Below are 14,613 nucleotides of genomic sequence, written 5' to 3'. Positions count from 1 at the left end.
ATATAGCACAGGTTGTTCCCGCTCCGTTTCTCCTATTTTCGGGCAGTTTTCACATTAGGTGCAGCATTTACCATGGCTGACAACAACAACACAGATGTGTTCAAGATGTTTGCTGTTGAGGACAGGTTGGATGGGGACAACTACCCTATGTGGGCTTATATGATGCAACATGTTCTTGTGTCAAAGGGTGTCTGGAACATTGTGCAGGGCATTGATGTACGTCCTGGTTCTGAGGATGTAGGCGATGTTGAGGATGTTGCAGGTCTTGATGCAAGGATTGCAGCTGTTAGAGTTGTTTTGCCTGCGGCAGAACAAGCTCGTTGGGATGTTAAGGATGCGCAGGCTCATGCATTGATTGCGTTGTCTGTGAAGCGCACCATTGTTCCTCACATCCGTTCAGCAAAATCTGCAAAACAGGCTTGGGATATTTTAGAAGGTCTTTATGCAAGCCGCAATGAGGCTAAAATTGCTTTGCTGAGTGAAGAGCTGGAGTCGAAGATTATGCATGAGGAAGATGATATGGACACTTTCCTTGCTAGTGTCAAGGATATCAATGAGCAGCTTATTTTTGCAGGTGAAGTCATTTCAGACAGTTCCCTTGTGCAGACTATTCTTGATGCCTTACCAGATTCCTACCAGACATTTGCTAGTACTTGGAGATTGATGACCCAAGGAAATCTTGAAGTTGTCAAGTTTGATGCATTATGCACATTGCTGTTGCAAGAGTCGCTTTCTAGAAAAAACAGGACCAGGCAGCGTGCAGTTGAAGAGGCTTTTATTGCTTCTCAAAGAAAGGGTGGTAACAGTAATGCAGCCACTTCTTATGGTTCTGCTACGAGTGGCAAAAATTCTATTCCTAATGCTTCTGCTGGCAGTACTTCATATGGCAATTATGGTGATAAGGGCAAAAAGAAGATGTGTTGCCATTATTGTAAATCCAATGATCACTTGATCAAGTCGTGTCCTAAGTTGAAGGCCAAAGAGGCTAAGAAGAAGAGGCTGGTTCCACTACAAATGCTGGTTCCACTACAAATGCAGCCATTGTTGAGTCTTCTGTGAAAGGAGACTGTGTTGTTGATGTTGATGCAGAATGGAATTTTAGCGCACAGTGCACTTACAATCCTGCTGTCCATGATGCATGCTTGTCAGTTGCTGCAGATTCACATGTGTGGTATTTCGACAGTGGTGCTACAAAGCACATTACCTCACATCGTGAATTGTTTACCTCTCTCGAGTCTGTCCCTCATGGGAATTTAGTCACTTGTGCCAACAACGCCTCTTATCCAATTAAGGGAGTTGGAAAGATTGTGCTCACTGCTGCTAATGGCAGTTCCTTCACACTTGTTGATGCACTTTATGTACCTAGGATCAAGAAGAATCTCTTGTCTGTATCCACACTTGCTAGACTTGGACTTGTAGTCAAATTTGTGGATGACAGATGTACAGTTCATGATCTCAGTTTTGGTGATGAAATTGTTGCATCTGGGCTTTTGTGCCGTGGGCTGTATAAGCTCACTTTGTATGACAAGTGTGGACAAAATTTTGCAAATGTTGTTGCAGATTCAAGGGCTATTTCAGATGCAAAACTTTGGCATGCACGTTTTGGTCATCTAAATTTTGCCAGTTTGCTGCGTTTACAGAAATCTGATATGGTTGCTTCTTTGCCGCCTCTTGAAGCACCTGTCAAACATGTTTGTGAAGGCTGTATTTTGGGTAAGATGCAGCGTTCTAAATTTCCAAAGGATGGTTCAGTTCGGGCCACATGCAGGTTGCAGCTTGTGCATAGTGATGTTTGTGGGCCCATGCAAACTCCGTCCTTGGGAAATTACCTGTACTTCGTAACTTTCATTGATGATTACTCCAGGCATGCATGGGTATTTCCGCTTAAAGAGAAGTCCGAAGTTTTTATGTGCTTCAAACAATTTCTGGCTATGGCTGAAAATGTCTCGAAATGTGCTATGGGCACCCTCCGTTCCGATTGAGGGGGGGAGTATATGTCTCATGAATTTAATGCATTTCTGGCTAGTCGTGGGATAAAACACCAATGTGCAGTGCCTTATACGCCTCAGCAAAATGGTGTTGCTGAGAGGAAAAACAGGTCATTGACGGAAATGGCACGATGTATGGCCAAAAGTCAAGCTTTACCACATTCTTTTTGGCTTGAGGCCATCATGTGTGCCACTTATGTGCTAAACAGGTGTCCTACGAAAGCTTTGCAGTCTATTACTCCATATGAAGCATGGCATGATAGAAAGCCTTCTATTGAGCACATGCGTGTTTTTGGATGTTTGGCATATGCTTTGGTGCCACAAGTGCAACGCAGAAAATTGGATGATAAGGCTGTCAAATGTATTTCTGTTGGTTATAGTGCTGAAAGCAAAGGTTACAAGTTGTATCATCCGCAAACAAAACGTATTCAGGTTTCTCGGGATGTAGTGTTTGTGGAAGATTTTGTTCAGCCCTTGCTGTCATGTACTAGAGACAATAATGTAAGCTCACAGGACATTTATGACACTTTGTTGCCTCTTTTCAGTGGTGGAAATACGAATGTAAGTTCGAATGAGGCAAATGTACAGCCTATGGGCGTTTCTGAAAATGTTTTAGATCAGCCTATTATTGATGTAGATGTACATGATGTACTTGATGAGGAAAGGGCTGAAAATGAGCAGGCTAGAGGTATGCCAAAATGGCTGGTGCACACTTTGCGTGACAGTAAATTGGATGCACCTTTGTCTAGTCATACTCATTTAGGCTCTCACCATGCATCTTATGCATCAGATTGTTATGCTTTGGCTGTGTCTAGCTTACATGATGTTGAGGAGCCTCTGTCTTTTGATGAAGCACAGAATTCAAAAAATTTGATGGCTGCCATGCAATCTGAATATGATGCACTAAATGACACACGGACTTTATGTGATTTGCCTCCTAGCAAAAAGGCCAGTGGTACAAAGTGGGTTTACAAGTTAAAACGCAAGCCGGATGGTGAGATCGATTGCCATAAGGCTCGACTTGTTGCAAAGGGTTATGCACAACAAAAAGGCATTGATTATGAAGAGACTTTTGCTCCCACTTGTCATATGAATACTGTGTGTTTTCTATGTGCATTGGCAGCTCATTTTGGTTGGGATGTACATCAATCAGACATTGTTACTACTTTCTTGAATGGTGACATATTTGAGGAAGTTTATGTAACGCAGCCTCGCGGTTTTGTCATAAAAGGACAAGAGGACAAAGTGTGCATATGTAAGAAGGCTTTGTATGGGTTGAAGCAATCTCCTCGTGCTTGGTATGAGAAAGCTGACACTCATTTGGTGAAACGAGGCTTTCGTAACAGTCCAACAGAAAGCACATTGTATGTAAAGCGTGAGGATGATGTACTTCTCATTGTGGTTCTTTATGTTGATGATTTGCTGATCATTGGACCAAATGAGAGACATATTGCTGAATTTAAGGCTGATTTGAATGCTACTTTCAAGATGAAAGATTTGGGGCTGTTGCATCATTACTTGGGTATACAGTTTAAGCAGTGTGATGGCGGTATTGCCTTGTGTCAGAAAAGTTACATAGAGACATTGCTATGTAAGTTTGGACTTGAGGATTGCAAACCTATTGCCACTCCCATGGAAACAGGTTTGAAGTTGAGTCTACATGATGCTAGGGATCCTACTGATGTCACTCTTTATCAAACTGTTGTTGGCTGCCTCATTTATGTATGCAACATGAGGCCGGATATTCAGTTTGTAGTCTCACAGGTCAGTAGATTTATGCATAGCCCAGGGTCTAAGCATTGGCAGGCTGTCAAGAGGATTTTCCGCTACCTTAGTGGCACTTTACATCTTGGCTTGTTTTATCCCAAGGGGGGATCATTGCCGCCAGACTTACATGCTTTTTCGGACTCAGATTGGGCTGGTTGTTTTGACACGCGAGTGTCCACAAGTGGTTTTTGTTTCATGCTTGGCAGTTCATGTATATCATGGTTGAGCAAGAAGCAACCTACTGTGGCCACTTCGAGTTGTGAGGCTAAGTACAGGGCAGTCTTCACAGCTACGGTTGAGTGTGTATGGCTCAGACGCCTTATGGCTGATTTGGGTGTTGAACAGGACACTGCCAACACTATCTACACTGACAGTCAGAGCGCATTGGCAGTTGCGAGGAACCCAGTTTTTCATGCTCGCACAAAGCACATTCAGGTGCATTACCACTATGTCAGGGAGAGGCACTCAGCAGGAGAGATCAGCTTGGCTTATGTGCCAACACAGGACAACCTTGCAGATCTTTTCACAAAGGCATTGTCTCGTGAGAAGCTTGAAGCTTTCCGCAAAGCTTTGGGCTTACTCCCCTTCGTGGACTGATCCTATCCTCAGGGCATGGCACTTCCCTTTACTCATGTGTCAGCTCTCGTTCACCCCATCACTCCAGGGGGGATTTGTTACCATATACATGTGGTAGTGATGTGTGTGAACACACTAGGACTGCCGGGGCATTTTTTCCCTCTTTAGGAGGTTTTTTCCCCCGTGCTTTGTATATACGCCCATCACTCTAGGGCTACCTATCTTTCCATTGCACACTAAGTAACACACTCTCTATTGTGTGCCTTGAGCTTCCTTCGTCTTCTCTAAGCTGTGTGTGTTTCTCTGCAACCCTAATTCCAACAATTACCTCTCTCTTGAAATCATAATCGTCCTCAACTATGAGGTAGAGAAGATAAAGCCTAGTGATTAGTCCATGGTTTGTTAGCGTGTAAAAGGATAAGTTTCTACCCTACGACATCATTCCATAATGGATGACTAATCCATTTGGTGCTTGAGAGACTTAGCTTCCGCAAGCATGTCTGCTCTTTAGTCCATATCATACTTCCAAAGTAGAGTGACAATTTCTACTTGGTGTTTGGGAGACATCGTCGCCACAAACATGATTCTAAGGATGCATACTTCTTGAATTTGTATGCAAAGAAGGAGAGAAAGTCTTATAAGACAAAAACATTGCTTATTCAAAAGGCATTTACATTTGCTTACTCTATTGTATCATTGTAAGCATTGACAAGGTTCATATTATCCTTAAGCTATGTTCCTTGCATCCATATAGCATCTTCAAAAGGATAAATCTTGAATTTAACAAGATATCGTTGGATAATCTTACCATGTCTTAGTACCTTGTCTTCATGCCAAAGGATAGATTCGGGTTGGAGCACCTCTTCTTGATCCTCGATCTCTGGAGGGTCCTCAATTATTGCTTCTCTCAGTGGCTCTCCTTTATAAGGCTTAAGTAGGCTCACACGAAAAGCATTGTGTATGAGTCAATGATTGGGAAACTTTAATTCGTAAGCCATCTTGTTTATTGGCTTAAGAATTTGAAAAGGGCATAGTTTCTTTTTGCTAGCTTAGCATAATACTTATGGTGGCCCGTAGGATTCTTGCCCATAATTTGTCTCAGATGAGCCCTGGGGAACTTTAGCAAGACACAATCATTTTCCCTAAAGGCTAAGGCTCTTCGGTGCTTGCAGCAGCCTTTTGCCTTTGCTATGAGATGGATAATATAGCCTCTTTAATCTTTTGAAAAGATTCTTGTAGATCTCGGCTATACTCATGAGCAGGCGAAGATATTCTCATGTACTTTAAGTAGCAAGGGACTTTTAGATCTTCCCTCTATGACATCGAAAGGTGCCTTTCTTGTAGAAGTATGTATAATATTATTGTACGCATATTCTATAAGGGGTAGGTACTTCTCCCATTGTGAGCGTTGATCTACTTTCGTAACATAGGCTTTTAGTAGATATAGAATCATAAGGTTAGCTAATTCACTTTGGCCATCTGTTTGTGGGTGATAGACCAAGGAGAAATTTAACCTTGTGCCTAGGTTCTCAAAGAGACCCTTCCAAAAGTTACCGATCATTCTAGGATCTCTGTCCGTGTGCACTCCTTGCCGCACTGTCGAAGCAAGGGACTTGCCAATACACCGTATGCGAGCCACAAACGGCTCCAAGCACACAACAAGCCTAAACTAGCAAGCTCAAGAAAACAAAGGGTGTGTCACTCACCGCTCTACGCTCGCCTTCGTGGTGGATTCCTCGCCGTGATGAAGAAGAAGCTGCAGTCGTGCCGCGCTCAACCGCTTCGCCGCCGTCGTGCCTTCGTAATGCTCGATCGCACACACACTCTCCCTCTCTCTCTCTCTCTCTCTCTCTCTCTCTCTCTCTCTCTCTCTCTCTCTCTCTTACACACACACACACACAAGGAGGTGAAGAAGAAGAAGATGGAGATGGAGCAAGAGCACTCTTCAATTGCACAAATGAGAGAAAGAGTAAAAATTAGGTTTAGTTGGCTTTTATAGGAGCTCACCCTATTCACACTTGGGCGCCCATGCTTAGCCAACTAACCCTAGCATGTTCGTGTTAGAGTGCGCCTCTCATCGGCGATCACTCTACCTTTCCCTATTGGTCCGACAAGCCCGGTACCTGACTCTACCAAATACATAATACACGTCCGTCGTCGGTGATAGGGTGTCCGTGAGCCACGAGGGTTAACATTGCCCCCCTTCCTGATGTAGATTCCGTCCTCGGAAGCTATTGAGTTGAAGCTGGTTCGTCGAGGTGGAAGAGCATTTGAGATGAATGTCCTTAGCCTTCTTCAGTCACTGCAAAATCAAACAACATTGGCACAGTAATTGCATTCTCTTAAAAAGCATATGCAGTTTTAGGTAGACAAATTGATTGGTAAAAGAATTTCAAACAATTTGTTAGCAATGAACATTAAATTGCAATGTAATCAAATGCATAAACAGATGTAAAGGTAGAAAATAAAACAAGTCTGGGGTCGCTAATTTGACGGTCGAAAAGCACTAGAGATCGAATATTAATACCATGGGTAAGCTTCTTAATTTTCTGTGGTCAATTAAGTTGTTTAATCGCGAGAGCCAAGTATTCATGTTCGAGGGCTGACTAGAGGCTATATCTAGAAAACCTTGTAGTTAAGCTACCATAAAAGGAATTTCTCATGAAATCATCGCCTGACTGATTACTTTTTCTTTGACCCCCCAAAGTCTTTTCACATTGATTCAATTATGATGTGTGTGCTTATTTTGTATGCCTTGGGTTTTTTGCTTTTCAAGGAAAAGCGCCCACACTGGGAACCTCAAGGGCTCTAGTACCATAGGCAATACATGTGAGTGAAGTACCAATTTAAGCAGGGATTTCTCTTCCAGCTTAAAATTTTACATTGTGGCACTTTGATTTTTTGCTTGTTCATTTTCAGCATTTAAATTTTGTAACTTTGGGGGGTCATATAACACTGTTACCCTCCCCAGGCTCATCACATTAGTAAACTCCCTTTATAATACTTAAGCTAAAGGTCAATAGGGTCCAGCCCACTAGAAAGCCCTAGTACATTTCATACAATGCTGCCTAAATCGGATTAAGAACCTAAGTAACCATTGCTTATTAGGAAGGCATTCCCCATGGTATTAAGAGAAGATCTCTAATACCTAGCTTGGTCAAACTAGCTTAGTCGGACTGCTTGATTTTTAAACCTAGACAAGTGATTATGACAAAACATTACATTGAATTAAATGTTTGATACTAAGCCAATGCGCTGAATATTATGCTACCAATCACAATCAAAGCAGACAAACATGGATGCAAAAAGATAAGGGCAATGCTAATGGACAAGAAACACCTGTTTGTGTTGATGGTCGCGCTTGATTTGAATTGTGAACGAGAGAAAGGTTCCATGAAGGTCCAAATCCTATCAATAGCAACACGCTCCTGTACACACTATGAAACACAAACAATACCTCTAGGAGGCACATCAGTGGGAAAAGAGAACTTTGCTAATCTCTCAACTCTAAAACAGAAACACTCCTATCGTACTAATCGTACCTACCCTCCATCACTCAAGTGATGAGGATCAAAGGTGTTTTCTGGCATAGGTTTCTGTTTCACTGTAACAGATGTGACATGTGTAGGTCTGAGTCAATGTCTTGACTTTTAATGTGCATACTCGTTTGCTAATTGCTCTTGCTCTTTATTTTTATTTATTTATTTTTTGTGAGTATAAAGCTTTATATGTACATTCCCTAAGATCGGTGATTGAGAGGTCAGGGAAAAAGGTTGAGAGGGAAGCAAGTGAATGATGGATGTCAGCAAACACTCCCCCCTTCCTTGGGTAGATCATACCGTTTGAAATGAGCTTGTCACCCTTTGAAACCAATTGTTCCAGTTGGTAATAGGTGAGGATTTTTGCCAGTAGTTTTCTATTACCCTAGGTGCCTCGTCAAGTTGCAAGGGTGGTAAGGTACTCTCCCAGGATTGAACTTGAAGTGGTTCATCAGGTGATTCTTGAACACTAGGAGGTGTGGATTCCTTTGTAGCTTCATGGAGGTCCACTACTATAGATGGAGGCTGTGTAGAAGCTTTTATCTCTATGGATGTATTACATGAGGAGCTAGAAGCTTCATGGGACTCCCCCCTTCCTGAGCTAGGTGGAACAAATCGTTCTTTCTTTGGTACCCAAACTAGCTCGGGAGCGGGTGTGTAGCATTCTGTGATTGTTTTCTTTCCACGATCATTGATTCGTTTTGGAGCTACGGGATTGGGCTCACTTGGGTCTGGTGATAGGTAAGAGCACAATCTACGTTTTGGCACCCAGATTTGATCATTTCCTTGATAGTAGCCTTGGGCTTCCAATAGTCGTTTAGGGATCCATCGCAACATTTTCTTACTTTTCTTGGAGCGAGTGGTACGTTTTTTACAAGGCTTCTGTTTTTTAGCACTAGCTATGGTCACTAAAGAAGCTTTAGGGACCCACTTGTATGTTTTCTTCGTTACCTTAGGATGAGTCTTGTCGGAAGCGATATGCATTGCTTGTAGCATATTTAAGGGTATAGGCATTTCATCCCCCTCAGGTGTTACCCAGGTCGTCCCCCTATTTCCCCAAGTGTCTATGGTTGATGCTAGGTGGACCCAATCCACATTGTCCGATTCAGTCATCCCAGGTAGGATATCCATATAAGGAGAATCTTGGCCAATGTTTGTATCCTTCTTACAAGTGTAACAATATTGTAGTGGGGCCGAGTGAATTGTGGTGTCAGAGCGATGATCAATAATGGTTTTACTCCCTAAGGGGTGTACCTTACCAGTCACCAAATCCACTCTAAGGACAGAGTCTTGGAATTGCAAATAGACATGATTTTTAGACCAATCGTGAACCATTTGTGCTTCCCTCATGAATGGTCGTCCTAAAATCATCTCATATGACATAAGGTGTTTAGAGAAATCCATTACAATGAACGTATGTCGTACCTTGTGTCCTAGAACTTTGATCTTAAGATCCTTGAGCATCCCCATAGGTTTGGCTATGGTACCATTTGCCATCTTTACCACAATGTTAGTAACACTGAGGCGGGGTTTTCCCATGGATTCCCAACAATCTTTTGTAACGATGCTAACTCCCGCACCACCATCAAGAATTCCCTTTATAGTTAATCCCTTGGTAGTGATGGGTAGGGTCGCATTAGACTCGTCGCCTTCAAAATACTGCCCTAATTCGTTAATGGGTACCTTGATCATAGACTCGTGTCCATCTAAGTCAAGTGATTGCACATGATTTTCCTCATCAATCATAATCGAGTCAGGCCTATTTGGTTGCGCAAACTGCGGTAATCCCATTCGTAGCTCTCTGTTAAGGAATGCTCGAAGTGCTTGGAATAACTCAGGATCTCCATACAGCTTTGCTATGATCGTGGTTCGGACCTCAGAAGACATGAAGTCCACTAGTTTGGCAACATTCATTGGTGTTTTGCAGGGTGTAGGTCCTTGACTAGGAACTGGTGAGGATGGAATCTCATATTCCTCAATGGGATCAGGTATTCCTTCGTTAAACATCCTTTCCAACAAGAAGGGTGTATGCTCACTTTCTGATGTCCCGTCCTCACTCCCTTCTTGGATGATACTAGATATGGCTAACGGTCTATGGTTCATGTGGGGTGGATGAACTTGCGTGGGAAACACTGTGTCATGAATTTTGACATGCATGGGTTCTGGTTCTAGTTTCCTTTGAGTCTCCTCCACTGAACCTCTTAGATGTTTCACCTGCTTAATCTCGTCTATTGGGTTTGGGCACGTCCCAATCTTCTTTTTACGATTCTTCCCTTTTTGCCCCTGCGGTTTATCTTGGGGGTCTTGGATTGGATTTGGAAACACTTGTGGTGTTTTCAGAGGCTCTTTATGATTTTCTCTTATTCGGTTTTCATTTGGTTCCATGTTACGGTTTTCTTTGTCGGTCTTTCTCTTTGTGGTATTGGTTCTAGTCTCCATTGTCTCGATTGAATCTGAATCATCCTCGAGGTCATTCATATACACGGGGTCATCTCCTATTCCTATGTTTGTTTTGGAACTTGGCTTTGAATTTTCCGTATTCTGCGACTTCTTCCTTCGTGTCTTCTTTTTCTTTGCTTGGATAACTGACGCGGTATCTCTCTCTTCGAGGATATGGCCTGGCCCTTGAAGCATGGACCGTGTAATCACATAAGCGGGTGCAACGGGTGGTATTGGCGATGTCACACTAGCAATTTCGACCAAATTCAGGGGTGTGATTTTAGGCGCATTTGGGTTATAGGGGCATTGGGCAATCAAGTGATCTATGCCACAACGATTACATGTGAGTATTGGCATTGCAGACGTGCTCCCTTGATTCACTTGCATCTGTGCAGCATTCTTTTGCAGCCTAATAGGGCACTCCGCTACTCGATGTGGTCCACCACACTCGTAGCATTGAAGAGGTGGCCTCCTAGCCTGGGTGTTGATATTTTGACCTCTGGATGCGAGAGCAGCAGCTTGATAAACCGGCTTGACTTGTCCCCAACAATCTTCCATGTAGTATATAGGACACTCTTCCAATGTATCAAGTTCGTAGGCAATACTAGTGTCTATTTCCTCCTCACAACCATCTGCATAAGCATTTGATGGCTCGCAACCCACTTGGTTCATAGGGGCGACTCTTGGATGCGGGGGCTGCGATCCTAGCACAGGAGGTGGTAGCGGTGTAGCTTGTACAACATTTTGAGGTCTAGGGACCATGTGTTGCGGTAGTTGCTCAACAAGTGGAGCAGGCATCAATACAGGAGCTCGAGGCGCATCCGTCCAGGCTACAGGTGGTCTATTTTCCATCATACGTTTGATCATTAAACAATCCTTAGCTTGGTGACCATACCTACCACATGCGTTGCAAGTTCCATTAAATTTTACTCTAAACGTAGGGCACTCACTAGTGCTATGTGGACCTAAGCAAATGGAACACCATTGTTGCTCCCTTCTTGGATACATGTGACTATTTTGAGGGGGTCGATTATCCTTAAGAGACTCTTGGATTGCCTTGGTGAGGTCTGTCAAGAATGTCTCAAATACCTTTGGCTCATTGGCAATGGGCTTTGCAGTCATGGATTCATACTCAATGGCTTGTGAGCTAGTGGATCTCGTGTCAGTAGACACCCTCATGCCTGCTATCATCAAGTTGTCCTCTAATTGGATTGCATTGGCAGTGACATCTTCCCAGGTTGTGATACCTCTAATCACTAGTCCATTATAGATTCCTTCATTCCTCAACCCTCGAATGAATCGATCAAGCAGTTGGTTATTGTTGAAGCGCTCATTTACAGGGCAGCGAGAGTTTAAGTGCTTTAGACGACTAATGAAGTCCCTTACTGACTCTCCTTCCTTACGTTCGGCCTTCTGTAGCTGAGATGCTACACCCCAAAGCACACCTTCTCGTATGTACTCCTTTAGAAACAACCTTCGAAGGGTAGGGTAGGTTGTTTTCTCGTCCACCCTTAGGGTCCTATACCAATCTCCATCCTTCCCACTTAATGTCAAGCTTAAGGCATTGCACTTATGTAGTTCGTTGCGTTCCCCTAAGGAATCACATACTTGTTCAAACACTTCAATGTGTTTTCTAGCATCTTCGTCCCCATTGAATTTTTGCGTGAGTTTGGCAATTTGTACTGCCTTACTTCTAGGCTCTCTATCAGATGCATGACGCATATTTTCCGCGATAGATCGACCTATGGTTTGAGCAAACGCTGCCAAGTCACCTATGTGAGGAGGCAGGGCCGGTGGAGGTACTCTTGGAATCATATGTGGGAGAGGGACGGGTGCCGGTCTTGGCATATGTGTGGATGATGCAGGATATGGAACATAACCGGACATAGGTCCATTCGGATAAGGGCTAGGGAGCGGCACTCGAGGAGCATAAGCAAGTGGTACTATTGGAGGTGTGGGGGCCATGTGTGCATAAGGGGCTAGAGGCACATACGGTCGAGGCCCCATATTAGGTACTACGACACTAGGTAGTGGCACTGCGCTAATCGTAGATGTCATCGGTACATTCTCTGTCAGGCTTATCCCTGGAGTGAGCACTGTGTTTTCCTTGATAGAGGGTTGAGCCAAGTTAGGGAAGCTAAAGTTTTCGCTCGGAGGCTCAGATTGCATAGAGACCCCAGGTGAAATGACGTAAGATGGATCCATGGGGCTCATTAGAGGAGTCTCCATTTGTGATAGAGTAGACTGTTGAGCCTTGCTCGTATCCAGAAATCTCATGGGGCCAGTTGAGAGTATATTTACCCCTCGGTTTTGCCTTTCTGATTGAATAATGCCATGGATAACATTACAGATCATTTTCTGTTGATCTTCGATGCTCGTGGCACTAGAGGTGGATTGTACAATCTCTATCCATCCTACATGGTAGGCGTGGCCAAAGTGTAGATCCGTCAACACCTCAGTGTGGAGGTCGTATGTCCAATGATCATTAATGAACCATCCTTCTAGAGTCGACGTGTTAACGGTTTCTTGTGAGGTAGAAGCAATGTTGCTCCTCGTGGTTTTACTTGTCACCAACGGTACTCTAGAGGGAACTTCTGAAGGAGGCAACTCAACAGGGCCTTCTTGGTAAGAAGTTGGCATGATATCCACATGGACACTCTTTGGGGGTGTGGGGTCCACGTGCGATGTGAAAGGAGAGTCCACTTCCCCACCCCCTTCGTGTGCTTCATTTGCATCAGGTTCTGAGCGAGTAGCTCTACCTAATGTTTCCATGAAACGGCTAAACATACTAGTACTAGGCTGTGGAGCTTCGGGAGGTGCATGGCCTTCTCTCTCAGTGTTTTGGGTCGGGTATGCTTCCATGATTTCTGAGTCGGAGGAGGAATCACTAGCGGCTATTTTAGGGTCTTGGGTGGTGCTACCTTGTGTCCCCGCTGAGGGTCTAGAGCTTATCGTGGATGGGTAATGGGTGTCCGTATGAACAGAGGCACCCTCAATATGCTCGTGTTCTAGCACCCGCCCAGAGCGTAAGTGCATGTGCTTTTGATACCCTAAGGTGTCGAAAAGCTGCTCTAGGAGGCCTTGTGACTAGTTTTTAGCGTGTTTTTTGTTTGTTTTTTTGCTAGATTTTTTAGAGCGTGTCGTGGAATGGGCCGTGTGATAGCTCGAAACGAGCGTATCGGTCAGAGGGTCGTGCCGTGCTTTACAGCCCTCCGTTTGGTCACTCTATGCCCTCGGAATCCCTAAAACTGTCAATTTCCAGTAGGGAACTAAGCCCAAACTAGAAAGTCTAAGGGTGCAAGTGGGAAGAGAAAGGAGGAGAGTGGAGGACTTGTCCCACATGCTCTCATTCTCTCTTGACGGAGTAGGGTATATATATAAGAGTGAGTCTAGTATATATCAAAAGACTGAGGACTGGGCTTGGGCTTGGGCTTGGGGAACCGATCTCAATCTACCTTTTATACAAACCAACCCGTCCGTTTTAAGAGTCACGTTTTTTATTTTCGAAAAATTTAGCCGTCCGCTCGCTCGCGTTTTTTTTTTTTTCGTTTTTTTTTTTTTTTTTAATAATTTTTTTTTTCAGAAAATTTTTTATTTTTTTTTCTCAAAAAAAAAACTTTTTTTTTTTGATGCAGAAAATACAGAAATTGAAAACGCAGAAATTGAAAATGCAGAAAATTGAAAAAACACAGAAATGCAGAAAATTGCAGAAATTGAAAATGCAAAAAATTGAAAAAACGCAGAAATGCAGAAAATTGCAGAAATTGAAAACGCCGAACTTGAAAATGCAGAAATTGAAAAAACGCAGACAATAGCAGAAATTGAAACTTGACAGTAAATGCAGAAAACGCAAAAAACAGAAATCTCCACACACTCCTTCCCTGCCTTTCCTATGATAAAAATTGCACAACAAGGAAGTGTGAAGTGCTAACCGAGCTTAGTGTAGGGCATATCCCCGACAACGGCACCAAAAATGTGCGCTCCTTGCCGCACTGTCGAAGCAAGGGACTTGCCAATACACCGTATGCGAGCCACAAACGGCTCCAAGCACACAACAAGCCTAAACTAGCAAGCTCAAGAAAACAAAGGGTGTGTCACTCACCGCTCTACGCTCGCCTTCGTGGTGGATTCCTCGCCGCGATGAAGAAGAAGCTGCAGTCGTGCCGCGCTCAACCGCTTCGCCGCCGTCGTGCCTTCGTAATGCTCGATCGCACACACACTCTGCCTCTCTCTCTCTCTCTCTCTCACACACACACACAAGGAGGTGAAGAAGAAGAAGATGGAGATGGAGCAAGAGCACTCTT

The sequence above is a fragment of the Adiantum capillus-veneris genome, chromosome 13, assembly GCF_014529385.1.
Source record: "Adiantum capillus-veneris isolate H3 chromosome 13, ASM1452938v2, whole genome shotgun sequence".
Lineage (NCBI taxonomy): Eukaryota > Viridiplantae > Streptophyta > Polypodiopsida > Polypodiales > Pteridaceae > Adiantum > Adiantum capillus-veneris.
The sequence above is the reverse complement of the archived record's forward strand: the minus strand, read 5'-3'. Positions refer to the sequence as shown.